Raw genomic sequence first — 15,723 nt, forward strand, 5'->3', positions numbered from 1 at the left:
TGAGTGTCTTTGAAATTAAGTGGAAGTAATCAAGGAGCAAGAAGGAATTCAAAGAAGAAATCATCTTCAAGATCACTAAAGAAAAGTAGGTCCCCAACTTAAAACTCAACAAGAAACGAGAAATCTGAGTTTAATAGGAATATCCCTTCTCTTTTTAAAAGCATTCCCCCATCCTAAAGAATTTGTTTTAAATTAACAAGTTAAATATATAGGTAACCAGTTGTAGACACCCCATTTTTGTACTCACCTGATTAATCAACTCGTCAACCCGATCGCAACGGTTCCCAATAATGGATGTCTATTCCAATGCTTTATTTTGTTACCAGATATGTTTCAGAAATCCGGATGAGGTATCTCGAACTGACAAAACCTTAGAAACCACGCTACGCTAGGAAAATACAACCTCAGAAACATAGAAATCATCATCTTGCAGACCAAAAATAAGCTTAACGACAAAAATCACTAAAAATGACCAAATTACCAAAATACCCCTAACATCAAAACAACCCTAGAGCCTACGTTACGATTAGGAAAACTCATTCAAACATATAAAATAACAAATCGAAATCAAATAAATTATTTCACCAAGTGAAACATTAATAAAATTAATTTAAAATTTTGAACCAAAAAATCGATCAATCAGACTTTCAGGCAAAATTGTTGATGGTTGCTAGGATATTTATTCAAAGACCCTTCCATCTGGGGGCCCAAAGAATTAAAGATATAATAAAAGGGGGTTCTCCAAAAATTAAAGTCAATTAAGTAAGACTAAAGTCAATCTTAAAGTCAATCAAGTAAGACTAAAGTCAAGATATTAAAAGTCAACCAAGAAAGACTAAAGTCAAAGTATTAAAATCAATCTCATAAGACTAAAGTCAAAACCCTAATCTAAACTAATCAAGTCAATCTCATAAGGCTAAAGTCAAAATCCTAAATTAAAACCCTAATCTAAACTAATCAAGTCAATCTCATAAGACTAAAGTCAAAATCCTAAATTAAAACCCTAAAGACTAAGTCAATCTCATAAGACCAAAGTCAAAACCCTAATTAAAATCCTAAAAGAAACCCTAATCAAATTCTAATTCTTCTAAAAAACTTTATAAATAGGAACCTCCACACCCTATTTTCGGATCAAAGAAAAAACCCTAGAAAAAATAGGTGAAGAAGCCTCCACAACCTCTCCAAAACCCTAATTTTGGAGTCCCAACTCCTTACCTAACACCCCTACTTCGATTTTAACCTAAAAAATACCCAGACCTTTCAAAAATACCTTAAAATTCATAACAAATTCGAATCCTAGATCCAAGAAGGAGATACCTTACCTCGGAGATCAGAAATTAGATCCAGAGACAGAACGAAGTAAGGAGTACGGTATAAGGAGCATTTTCACCAGATCTGAGGGAATAGAACCTTTGCAGATCGAAGGTAAGATTTTTGTTATTTTTTTATCTAAGTTTTGTCATTAGCGATGTAGTTTTATTTGGGATATGTAGAGACCGGCATTGGTCGGGCATGGTTGGTGCCTAACACCTTCCAACCCCGTAATATGATTTCCGGATTCAGTTTTTCTGAAGTAGATTAGTTTTTTTATCCGTTTTAGAGTCAGTTTGGTTCCTAGACCATAATAACTAGGTGGCGACTCCCAAACCTCAAGGGTCAAAGCGGATCCGCTTACCCTGCGGATCGAGGGCACTTGCAGTGGTGACTCCACTGAGGAATATTGAGGATCAAACTTGAAAAACCCCAAGTATGAGAACATTGTCAAGATGACCTAGTTTTTTTTTTTTTTATTTAGTTCGATTTATGTTATTTATTTTTTCTGTTTATTTATTTTTGTGACTTGATTGTAGATGATTTTGGGTATTGCATTTTTTTTCCAATTAATGATCACTTTTTGATGACCCCTAAATAATGAAAGATTAAAATTGACATATGAAAATGATGGAATGATGAAGGTTGGGATAGTAATGTTAAAATATTTTTACAAACCATTCTAGTAAGAATTAAGTCTGGGAACCTTTAATAAAATGTGGATCTCATCGAGTAGATTAATTTAGAATCTGAGTTTACTCAATTTCGTTATCGGAAGCCTTAGATATCATCGATGCAAGTTCAATATGTAAATCTGGAATTGTTTCTGAATGAAGGTTGGGACAGCAATGTTAAAACGTTTTTACAGAACATTCTAGTGAGAACTAAGTCTGGGCACCTATTAATAAAATGTAGATCTCATCGAGTAGATTAATTTAGAACCTGAGTTCACTCGATTTCGTTATCGGGAGCCTTAGATATCATCGATGCAAGTTCGGATTGTATTTTCCTAATTCACAGAAAATCTGAATTTATCTAATGTTAGCACAATTAATGTTCCTGAGAGTGAGCTCATCTCAACCATTGTCATTCTATCATCAATGTAACATCTATTGGAATCTTGATTTATTTTGGATCACCCAAAAGTGATCATTGATTAGACCTTAAAAATTATAAAAATTATGCCTATTTCAATGTTTGTTTGATCAATTATTATATGCCATGCTCATTAATTGATTTGCCATGATCTTGATAGATATTTTTTGATGTGCATGCTTTGATCTTAATCTTGATGTGATGAATTATATGGGTAATATTCATATGATATTCATGTTGTAATGGTTTGATTAGGCCTATGGACCGATTTATTTGAAAAGGCCCCGGGCACACCTACCCTGTGTTGCACACACCACATGCACGTTTACTGTTTTGTACACTTACACGTCCTATATAGCCAACGTGGCACTAGTGCGTGGCCCGATCTCTTCGGAGATGCGACGTCATTAATGAAAACCACACTCCAGTCACGTACCTTAGGGTATATCAAACTAGGGCATCAATACCGTCTGATCAGGTGATTCTTAGAGGTATATTGATGCACCCAGGCTGGAGCGACCTGAACCTTTGACCTATTGTGAGCCACAAAGTCACATGTCCCGATTGTCAACGTAGTACTAGTACGTGGTCGATCCCCTCGTGGGATGCCAAACCATTTATGAAAGCTACAACTCTTGACTCGTACCTATAGGTATGTAAAAGATAATCTAAGTATATCAATTGCACTTCTTGGTTAAAACCGGTGCCTAAGCGAGATCTTGGCCCGCTGTACCCTACTGTACGAGGGGGATAGACTACGTCTATTCTAGACGAGAGGTATTTAAGTAGGCCCTTGCTCAGTATTGTGCGCCACCTCTCAACTGGGGATCAAACTGGCTGTTTTTGGCTTCAGAGAAGTGAGTTGAGATTTTAGATTATCACATATATGGTATATCAAACCAAGTCACCACGTATCGAGAGGTATATAGGTGTATTTCGGCAAGGGTGGCCAGATAAAAATGCATTGCATATAGTAAACTTAGAGTCTAGAAACCTCCCCTGTAGGCCACGACTCAAACTTATCGTGGGTGTTTCCGGGTTGTTCTATTTAATCCAATCAAAAGGTAAGTGGGTGGACTGGTCCACACCGCTCCAATCAAACCCGTAATATCGATCCAACCCAATAAACTTAATTGATGAGACATACTAGTCAATATCAAGTTAAACCAATTAGCCCCATTGGTAAATGGATTTTATGGATCAACAGATGAACCGGTTGAACTAATTGGCTTAAAAATATTAGATGAAGGAATGCAAGTGGAATATTCAGATCCATTGGGTCGAACCGGCCCAAACTTAAATGGGTACATAGTCCCAATCACCTTGCATCGGTCAGTTTAATTCAATGGACTGAATATTTTATACTTAACAAGATCAGTAAATCATTTTCATGTAATATTTCTTGATGGGAATATTTTATTGGTTAGAGATTTTGAATTTTGGGGTTAACTTAACCCATGCTATCAAGAGAAACCTCTATTTGTTAAAAGTCTACTCTGGGGTCCGTAACTAGTAATCCACCTTTGAGGGGGTTTTCAGGGTTATCATTGCACCCAACTCAAACGTCTACCTCCTAGTTGGAGTCGTAAGTCCAGTCGGTTAGAACGAATGTTGGTACCAAGTCAACAGACAGAAATGACTTTAAAATCTGAGCTCACAGAGATCCGTAAGATTTTGGCAGCATTTGCCAATGATATCAACAGTATAAAGGGCAAAGTAGAAGTCTTGGAACAGATTTCAGAATCAATTGGCAATCTCCTTGATGATTCGAAAGGAAAAAAGGTAGAAGAAATACAGCGAGACGTGCCCATGAAGTCTTCGAACTCGATGGAAATGAAGAGTATGTTGATGAGAATCCAGTGTTAGCCAACAGAATGTCTCAACTGGAGTCAGTTATGAAGAGTATAAAGGGTATCGATGAAATTGCAGCGGGCATTGAAGCCCTAAACCGTATCCTTAGAATTCATCTGCCAGAGAAGTTTGTGATGCCTGAAATGGACAAGTTCAGTGGGGTAGGTTATGCAAAAACACATCTTAAGGTGTATGTTACTAACATGCGCACTATGGGGCTCAGTGATGAATATATGACATTGCTATTTCAGCGAACTCTATCCGGGTCAGCTCTGCGATGGTTGATGTCACAAGACCCAACTATGGTAGGTACATGGGAAAATATGTCAAAGGCTTTCTGGCATCAGTACAAATACAGTACCGAAATTGAAACTTCAAGAAGGGACTTGGAGTCAACTAAACAGAAGAATGGGGAAACATTTACTGACTTCATCGGTCGTTGGAGGGCCAAGGCTGCACAAATGTGGGATAGACCTTCAGAGAAAGAACAAGTGGCTATTATCTTAAAAAATCTCTCGTAAGGGTATGCCCGACATCTAGTCTCCCAATACCTTCCTACATTCGAGTCTCTATTGCAAGCTGGTAGCCAATTGGAAGATGTTTTCGTTTCCGGAATCCTTTCCAATCCTTCTGACAACAAGTTCAAAAAGCCTTTCACCAATTCCAAGCCTAACATTGATCACGCCTATGTAGCCAATACGTCTACTACACCCGTCCAATCTACTATCCTGCCTAGCAACCAAGTTAACCCTAATCAACCTCGACCACGTAGGAAATTCATCAATCTTGGTATGCCTTTGAGCATTGTCTTTCAAAAACCATTAAGTAAAGGGCTTATTGCACCTCTCCAACCTCGACCTTTATCAAATCCACTCCCCACTTCTCACAATCCCAACCTATTTTGTGAGTTTCACCAAAATCCCGGTCATCTTACTGATCGTTACGTCGCTCTTCGTCATATAGTTCAAGACCTCATTGATGCCAAAAAAATTACTGTCCCTGCCCCTGAGCAGTCAAATGTTACTACAAACCCTCTACTTATTTACCAACCTCCTCAGACTTTGAACTTGGTATCCAATACTCAACTCTCATTTGACCCAATCTTTCTTATCCGATCAGTCAATCATAAACCTCCTAGCCCCCCTCTTACCAGAGTGACGGTCCCTAATGAGGTTTTCACCACCAAATGCAGTCTTGGCCAAAAGAGAAGAAGTAAGTCTGAAGAATGCAAAGAATCTGAAGAAGAAGACTCAGTCCAATCGCGTGAAAATAGTTTCTCGAGTCTCAGTCTGTAATCAAGCCCATTGTGGGTAATTATTTTTAGTTGTTTATGAGTCTTGAGTCCAGTTCTTCCTATCAATTCAGTAATCAAGTCTGTCTTTTTATTTCTTATTTTGTTCTAGTCAAGTTAGTTTGTCGAGTCTGTAATGGTGTCAGTCGCCCCATATAAATTTAATTGAATAAAGAAAATTTTTGAATATCACGAGCGCATTAACGAATTAACTAATAACTGGCATCAAGGAGAAATTCCTCTAATAAGGAACCCCCTCTTGAATGAGAAGATAAATGTCTTGCTCGAGGAAGCAATGGTCATTGACCTCAGAACAAAAATAATTTCCAAGAAATTCAGATTGGAACTAACTTATCCCTAGAGGAGCACAAAGAGATGATGAATTTATTCAGAAAATTCAAAAGACTTGCTTACATGGTCCTAGAGGATATGTCGGTTAAATTTGGAGTGTTGTTCAACATGAAATACATACCCATCCTGTGAGAACACCACATATACAAATCAGAATAGACTCACGTAGTCAGAGGAGAGATTACCAAATGTATCAGTGTGGACTTTTAAAATCGATGGAATAGTTGCAGCAGCCAGTAAAAATCTCAAGACAATCATCGTGAAAATGTGTCAATCACACATCACACCGGGATTGGCCAGAGAAGTTACCATTCGCGTTATGGACATATTACACTTCAATACAGTCTTCCACTGGAGTCATTCCCTATTCTCTAGTATATGATATGGAAATAGTCTCACTAGTTGAAATAGAGATCCCGTATATCAAGGACTTGATGGAAAGTCAATTATTAAAAAAAAATTGAGTCCGACCTTAGTACAAAGAACTGAACCTGACTGAAGAAAATAACCTAAAAGCTTTGTACCACGTGCAGGCTTATCGAAGAAGAGTCGCCCGTGCGTTTGACAAAAAGATCAAGGCCCGTCACTTACAAGTCGGAGATTTGGTACTCAAAGAGAATCAAGTACTTATTTTTGACCCCAGAGGGAAGTTCAAACCTAACTGGGGAGATCTGTTCATCATAAAAAAAATATTACCTGGAAAAGTTGTCAGACTTCAAGACCATGATGAAATTGAACTATCAGAGTCAACCCACTTTGACCAGATCAAGCGGTACTACATTTAAGGAGGCCATCTTTGGTCGAATCAATTTTTCTACTACCCAGTTCAATATCTCATTTCTCAGCCCTTTGCAACATTTTTCAAAAAATATATATACTTTTTTCTTTCTCAGCCCGATCACCTAACCCAGGGGAGGAAAAAATTCGAACTACATCTTGGTCTAATTCCAAAATTCTGGGGTACGTAGGTAACCTGAGAAGTTACTTCAGGCCTGACCACATCAAAATAAAAAAATAGATTCCTTGACAAAAAAAAATCTAAAAAGAAAAAATTCAAAAGAAAAATAAATATTGTCAGAGTGGGAAAGAAAATTCAAGGAAAAAGAAAATAATTTAAAAGGAAATGCCACACAAGGGGCATTTGGGTTTTTGAGCCTCAAGATTCCTCTTTTTTTATACCTAGTCCTAAGTTTACCCATAAAAGTCCTCCTAAGTACTGTGCAAAAAAGTTAAGGAAGGTAGTAAAGCTGATCAGACAGTAACTCCAGAAGTTTAGAATGAAAAAAAAAGTAAAAAACCTGTTAAGTTGAAAACCCAAAAAGGGCGGCTTATGCAAAAATTAAGGCAAGCTCGCAAAGTTGAAAATCTGAAAGGATGACCTTGACAACAATCAGAGCAAAGAAAAGAGAAAAAATTATAAGTTCGCTAGATCGAAAATCTAAAAAGGTGATCTAGGCAAAAGCTAGAGCATGCTCGCTAGATTGAAAACCTGAAAAGGCAATCTAAGCAAAACTTAGAGCAACAAAAAAATAAAAGAAAATCTCCGTTGAGTTGAGAAGCTGAAAAGGCAGTCCGAGCCGAAACATCAGAAGTCCGAATGATCAAGTTTCAATACCCAGTTTGAATCAAATATAGACTCAGTGGATATAAGTATCTCGTCTATGATTGATCTGAAGAGTTTCATGTCCCTAAGCGAACCGACGGGGAAAAAAAACAAATTCTATGATGAATTTCAGAAAGAAATATTTTGTTCCAATTTCTTTAAGCCTGACTCAAAATCTTCAATATAAAAAGTCAAAATTAAAAGTTAAACCTTTATTGCGCTTGCGGTAATCAAGGATTTCAAATTTTCATAACAAGGGCACTTCCTTTTCTAAAGAGTACAGTTTCCCCTCTTATACTAGGGGCATTCATTTTCAAATTATGTTCAATTATCCCCAGTGCAATATTCCTTGTCAAACTAGGGGCATTTTGGTTCTGAAACCAGGTCAATTCCAATCCCAAAGGATAAGGTAAACTCTGAATTAAAAGGTTACCCTCTTGATAGCAATTTGTTGAAAACCCCTGAGGTTCAAAAGCAAGTTAAAATGTTGACCGGACCTTCATAAAATCCAACTCTTTGTTTTTTTCAAAAGAAAGAATCAAATGCGGTGTTAATCCCCCGTTCGTTTCCCAAAAAATTTAGTTCATTACTCTTTCACCCCGAGCAGGTAGAGTAGGACTCCTAGAAAATTAGTTCATTACTCTTTCACTCCGAGTAGGTAGAGTAGAACTCCCAAAAAATTAGTTCATTACTCTTTCACTCCGAGTAGGTAGAGTAGAACTTCCCAAAAAAATTAGTTCATTACTCTTTCACCCTGGACAGGTAGAGTAGGACTCTCAAAAAGATTAGTTCATTACTCTTTCACTCCAAGTAGGTAGAATAGAACTTCCAAAAAAAAAAATAGTTCATTACTCTTTCACCTTGGGCAGGTAGAGTAGGACTTTCAAAAAAAATAGTTCATTACTCTTTCACTCCGAGTAGGTAGAGTAGAACTTCCAAAAAAAATTTAATTCATTACTCTTTCACCCTGGACAGGTAGAGTAGGACTCTAAAAAAAAATAGATCATTACTCTTTCACTCCAAGTAGGTAGAGTAGAACTTCCCAAAAAAAAAAAAAATTAGTTCATTACTCTTTCACCCTGGGCAGGTAGAGTAGGACTCTCAAAAAAATTGGTTCATTACTCTTTCACTTAGAGTAGAACTTCCAAAAAAAAAATTTAGTTCATTACTCTTTCACCCTGGGCAGGTAGAGTAGGACTCTCAAAAAAATTAGTTCATTACTCTTTCACTCCGAGTAGGTAGAGTAGAACTTCCCAAAACAAATTAGTTCATTACTCTTTCACCCTGGGCAGGTAGAGTAGAACTTTCCACAAAATATATATATATATATATATATATAGTTCATTACTCTTTCACTCCGGGTAGGTAGAGTAGAACTTCCCAAAAAAAAAAATTAGTGCATTACTCTTTTACTCCGAGTAGGTAGAGTAAGACTCTAAAAAAATATATATAAATTCGTTACTCTTTCACCTAGAGTAGGTAGAGTAGGACATTCGATTTTCTCCCAACATTTGCTCAGATTTGTCTCAAATCTCATTCAAATTTTCTCGAGTTCTGTTTTACTCAGATTTTACTCAGTTTCACACAGTGCACACACTTGCACAGTTGTTTCGTTAGTCAAGGAGAATTTTATAAAATTCAAGGATCTGACACTGTTAGTGAGAGCTCGCACTCAAGGACCTAACAACTTTTTAGTTCGGGGAGAGTTTTACCCTCAAGGATCCGAACACCCCGACGAATTGCTAAATCAGGCTACAAAATGAATTGTCACTAGCTTTGGTATTCGGATATCGTACTATCTACCAAAATAGATTTGCTATCTATTTGCTTCAACCCTCTGCAAAAGAGGGGCATCTGTAGACATCCCATTTTTGCACTCACCTAATTAATCAACTCGTCAACCCGATCGCAACGGTTCCAATGATGGATGTCTATTCCAATGTTTTATTTTGTTACCAGATATATTTCAGAAATCCTGATGAGGTATCTCGAACTGACAAAACCTTAGAAACCACGCTACGCTAGGAAAATAGGACCCCAAAAACATAGAAATCATCATCTTACAGATCAAAAATAAGCTTCACGACAAAAATCACTAAAAATGACCAAATTACCAAAATACCCCTAACATCAAAACAATCCTAGAGCCTACGTTACGATTAGGAAAACTCATTCAAACACATAAAATAACAAATTGAAATCAAATAAATTATTTTACCAATTTTCACAGAATTCGACAAAATTACGAAATGCCCCTCATAAAGTTCACGATCATTTCATATAAAAAACTTCATAAATGATAAAAACCAACATTCCCATTAAATTCCTTATGAAAAACTGATTCCAAAACATCCTGGAACATTGAAAAACGACTTAAAACGTAAAAAAATCCTCTCCGAGGACAAAACGGTAATTTTACAATTTTAATAATTAAAATTTTTGAAATTAATAGATAAACCAATAAATAATGTAAAGTGAAACATTAATAAAATTAATTTAAAATTTTGAATAAAAAAATCGATCAATCAGACTTTCAGGCAAAATTGTTGATGGTTGGTAGGATATTTATTCAAGGACCCCTCCATCTGGGGGCCCAAAGAATTAAATATATAATAAAAGGGGTTCTCCAAAAATTAAAGTCAATCAAGTAAGACTAAAGTCAATCTTAAAGTCAATCAAGTAAGACTAAAGTCAAGATATTAAAAGTCAACCAAGAAAGACTAAAGTCAAAGTATTAAAGTTAATCTCATAAGACTAAAATCAAAACCCTAAATCAAAACTCTAATCTAAACTAATCAAGTCAATCTCATAAGGCTAAAGTCAAAATCCTAAATTAAAATCCTAATCTAAACTAATCAAGTCAATCTCATAAGACTAAAGTCAAAATTCTAAATTAAAACCCTAAAGACTAAGTCAATTTCATAAGACCAAAGTCAAAATCCTAATTAAAACCCTAAAAGAAACCCTAATCAAATCCTAATTCTTCTAAAAAAATTTATAAATAGGAGCCTCCACACCCTATTTTTGGATTAAAGAAAAAACCATAGAAAAAGTAGGTGAAGAAGCCTCCACAACCTCTCCAAAACCCTAATTTTGGAGTCCCAACTCCTTACCTAACACCCATACTTCGATTTTAGCCTAAAAAATACCCAGAAACCTTTCAAAAACACCCTAAAATCCACAACAAATTCAAAGCACCCAGATTCAAGAAGGAGATACCTTGCCTCAGAGATCAGAAATCAGATCCGGAGACAGAACGAAGTAAGGAGTACGGTACAAGGAGCATTTTCACTAGATCTGAGGGAATAGAACCTTTGCAGATCGAAGGTAAGATTTTTGTTATTTTTTTATCTAGGTTTTGACATTAGCGATGTAGTCTTATTTGGGATAAGTAGAGACCAGCATTGGCCGGGCGGGGTTGGTACCTAACACCTTCCAACCCCGTAATATGATCCCCGGATTCAGTTTTTCTGTAGTAGATTAGTTTTTTATCCGTTTAAGAGTCAGTTTGGTTCCTAGACCATAATAACTAGGTGGTGATTCCCAAACCTCAAGGGTCAAAAGCAGATCCGCGCACCCCGCGGATCGAGGGCGCTTTTACCAGTACCTCGTGATTAACACCCTTCCTAAGATAAAAAATTTCACACAATGATATTTGGATAGCGACCACTCCAAACACAAGACTAGTGACCAAAGTTAGTTCAGTCACTTGGTAGAGTTTAATGGAGGGTTTGTCACCTTTGGTGATAGTTGTTTCGCTAGGATTGTTGGGTGTGGTACAGTTAGTGGATTGGGGATACCCAATGTTGAAATTGTCTTTTGTGAGGATGGTTTGAAATATAACCTCCTCAGCATATCTTAAATGTGCGATAGAAAAAAATCGATGAGTTTCAACCGCAAGGTATGTGAGATCTCAAATATTAAAAGAAAATTAATTATGAGAGGTCTCTGCACATCTGATGACTGTTATGTTATCGCAAACACCAAAAAATCATAATTCTGTGTGTGAGTGATTTGACTCACGTTGATGAAGTCCAGTAAAAAAATTGACCATATTCACTACAAGAACCTGTCTCGATGAGCTTCAAAAAGTATTAGTCGGAGAGTTTTTCAAGCTGGAAAATAAAGCTAGAAATGTTCATGGGAAAGTGCCATATTGGTAAACAAATTCATAATACCCATAAAAAGATAAACACTCTAACTACTTAAAATCCTCTAGTATTATTTCACATATATCTTGTGGTTCCCACAAGAGTTAATATTCTAAGAGGTGAGAGATATTTTTTTACTAGTAGTAGATGATCACTCTAGATTTTTTTTTACTGCATTATTGAAGGAAAAATTTGATACATTTGATGGATTCAAGAACGTCGTTAAACAACTTTAAACAAAAATAGAGTTTGTTGTTAGACGGATCTGAAGTGATCATGGTGTAGAGTTTGAGAATAATCAATTTGCTGAATTCAGTGATAATCACAGGATCGGATATAAATTCTCAGCTTTATAGATCCCTTAGTATATCTTAGAACAAATTTGATCAACAATCAATGAACTGTGGAACAGACTTTCTCCTAATGTCAAGTTTTTCAAAGTCTTTAACAACAAATGTTATACTCTTCAGAGACCATGATAACAGAAAAAAGGTAGCCTTGAGAAATGACAAGGCTATATATTGATATATTCATAGTTGCCTTTATCGAGTCATCAATCAAAGAACCTATTCCATTCAAAAGTCCATCAAGGTTGTGGTTGACGATCAACCAAAGAAGGACATATATTCTATTGATTCGACAACAAATGACGATGAAGTATTTCTGATTTCTTCTCCGTCTCGTGTCAAAACTCCACGACTATTGGAGACATTCACTTTTGAGTCCAAAAACTCATAAGTTGATTTAAATTGGTAAATTTGAGTAAGCAGTATGTGTTATTCTTTCGAAATTATGTTTTATTGTTTGAACAAATTCCTATAGGTATATTTGGGATTGTAGACACATATTTGTTCTAAAATAGACTTATTCGAGGAATAAAAAGATTTTTTGCTCTCTGACATAAAACTTGGTTTGAGTTTGAGACTCTCAAGTATGTGTGCTTTTATTGGTGTGTCTGAGATTTAGACCTCATTTTCGTGAATTTTTTTTTTCCAGAAATTTTCATGTTGTTGGAGTTAGTATAGCCACGTTGTCCAGAAATCCATCTTACTTCAAGAACATGTTGTTTATTGGAAAATTTGGATACATGTATCCTCACACTGTTCTTAAAATGAAACTATTTATGGAAGATGGAGCCTCATTGCTTCCCTTCAACCATTGCCCACATAAACATACACATGTTGGACTCTCTTTGACTCACGGTTTTTGCACCAAACTTATAAATCTTGAGTGAAAACAGTTTTTGTGCTTTTATTGGTATATTTGAGGATTTCAAACTTTTTTGCTCCGGGTCAAAAATTGATTGGATGTTCGTGTGCATCATAGAACTCTGTTAGTTCACCAAATTTGAGCCAATATTAGCAAATATTTGAGTACATAGACTCATCCTATTCTTATAGTCAAACTTGAGGTTACGACCTCTTTTGATGAAACATTTCCAAAAAGGAAAATTTTCATGTCACTCTTGGCCATTGTGGTAACTTCGTCGAAACTTGAGCAACCATGTAACTTGGACTCATTTACCGAATTAGGCAAGGTTGAATGCGTTGAAAAGCTGACTCAAAAGAGAACAAAATTGTATCTCACGAACAATATCAATTTATATTTTTATGGGTCAAAATTGAAAAACAAGTCAAAAACTCTTAATCTGTCACATTTCACCATTTTGGCTAGGTTTGTCAATCAATAGTCAAAAAACCCAAATGCGATTCGAATTCGCATTCAAAATTTTAGATATCAGATTTGGATACGAATTTGTATGTCGCTACATCTGATTCGTTAATGTCCGATCCAAATTTCTATACATAATATTTATATAAATCTCTCTCTTTCTCTTTATATATATATATATATATATATATATATATATATATATACACACATAAAGCTACAACATGATTTGTCTTATATGGGCAAAAAGGTTTGGAAATGACTGATTTTTTTCTTTGAGGATGATCTCTACCGTGAGGAGATCATCCTTGCCAAAAATCAGCTCATTCTGAAACTCCTAACCCCATGTTTACAAGTTGAAGAATTATGAACCGTCGATCTTTTGTAAACCACTTTTGATGGGGTTAGAAGTTTTGGAATGTGATGATTTTTTGCAAGGATGATCCCCTCACCATAGAGATCACCCTCGCAAAAAATCAGTCAATTCCAAACCTTTTTGCCCATATAAAACAAAAACGTTGTAGCTTTATGAGTAGTTTTATGTGTCTATGAATCCTTACCTTATATATATATGAAAGACAATTGTTTACCTTTCACTTACTATTTATAATTTAAATTATTCCTCTTTTGTTTTCCTTCTACTTGAAATTTTTAATTTGAAATATTCCTCTTCACTCAAAGGCAAGACAATTGTTTGTCTTTCACTTACTTTTATGTTTTTTTAATTTAAAACATTTCTCTTCTCTCAAGTCAAAAGAGTCAAGATAGTTGTTTTTTTCTCTTACACGTCTTCACCCTTTGGCTTCATCTCCCCTAAAGGGTTAACAAACAATTACAATATTTGTTGATGACCAAGCGGTGATATATTCTTTGATGTAGGTATATCTCACTCAGTCATTTCCTCTTCTTATTCTCTCTCCCAACTCCAATCTCGATCCCAAAACCCTTAATTTTCCCCCAAAATCATATTTATTTTAAGCGTTTGCTTGATACAGATTGAAGATGAAGATTTTCTTGATACATGTTGAAGATGAGGATTTAAGATGAATGGGCTTGAGAAAAAAAAGGGATTTTGAAATGAGTTGAAGATGAGGGATTTTGATACATTTTGAAGACGACAATCTAGGGTTGAAGATGACTGATTCTGTTTGATGAAAAATAAAGGGTTTTGCAACCACCTCTTCTATAAGTTTTTATTTTATGTTATTTTTTTGGATTAAAATCAAAGATTTTTTATTATTGAATTTTGAATAGAAAATTATCAAATATCTTATTTGTCAATTGTCTTCGAATTTGAATGTTAATTATCGATATATGTCGGATTTCAAATTCGAATACGGATGTTGAAATTTTATTCCAGATTCGAATTCGAATTTGGATATAGGCATATTCAATTTGTTTCGTATCCGTTAACACTCTTAATTTTGGCCAAAACATTTTACTTGGATCTTGGATCAAAGCGAGGTTGGATGGTTGAAACCATGTTTGAATGAGGAACAAAGTTGTATTTCGCAAGTCGAGGCTAATTCAGACGTTATATGGGTAAAAACGTACCGTTAAAGAAACCCTAATTTCTTTTATAAAAGAATCTTAAATCCTTAGTTTTACCTATCTCTTTTTTTTTTTAATGTCTCTCTCCCTCTTTAGTCGTTTAGGTTTTCTTTTCTTCTTCTTCTTCCATTTTCTTAGTTAGAATTTATTTATTTATTTATTTTGTTGTAATTGGAGAAGACGAAGTGAGTTGTTATCAAAAACTATACAAGATCAATAAAGATAAGTTTTTGTTAATTTGTGTTTGTGAGTTTTTTACAATGATTCTTAGCTAATCTCCCCTTCTAAGAAAATTGATGAAGCCAAAATAAAGTTCAATTATTAATTAAGTTTTTTTGCTTTTAGTTATTGAATGCTTTGCATGCTTTAATACATTTCAACTCCATATACCTTGGATCTTCAAACTAATTATAGTTTATTTCTCCTTATCGCTCATACTTGGTGTGATCACTCATCATCGGTTTAAGTCTTCTTATGGAGGATGCTCACTATGATAGAGGATCATTAGGAGAAAACACTTTTGAAGAGAGGGTGATCTTGACCAATTTAGATTATAATATATTGTCAAATCTTCCGAATCAAGATCTAGCAAAAGATCTTGATTTGAGTTTTTAAAAAAAAGAACTTGAACTTAAAATTTGAATTTTAATTAGAATTTGTCTTTTAGTGGATTCAATTTTCTTAGGAATCTTTAAATTTTAGAGTTTTCTTAGTTTTTGTTTTTGTTTTTTTTATTACATCTTTCCTTATCAAAATTAGTTTTAAAAGTTTTCTTTTAATTTGCATAACTAGGCTCCTAATCTTTGTGAATCGACCCTTACTTGCCAATCAAGTTAAGGCTTTAATAA

The sequence above is a fragment of the Akebia trifoliata genome, chromosome 3 (genome assembly GCF_017979445.1).
Source record: "Akebia trifoliata isolate Shusen 1 chromosome 3, ASM1797944v1, whole genome shotgun sequence".
NCBI lineage: Eukaryota > Viridiplantae > Streptophyta > Magnoliopsida > Ranunculales > Lardizabalaceae > Akebia > Akebia trifoliata.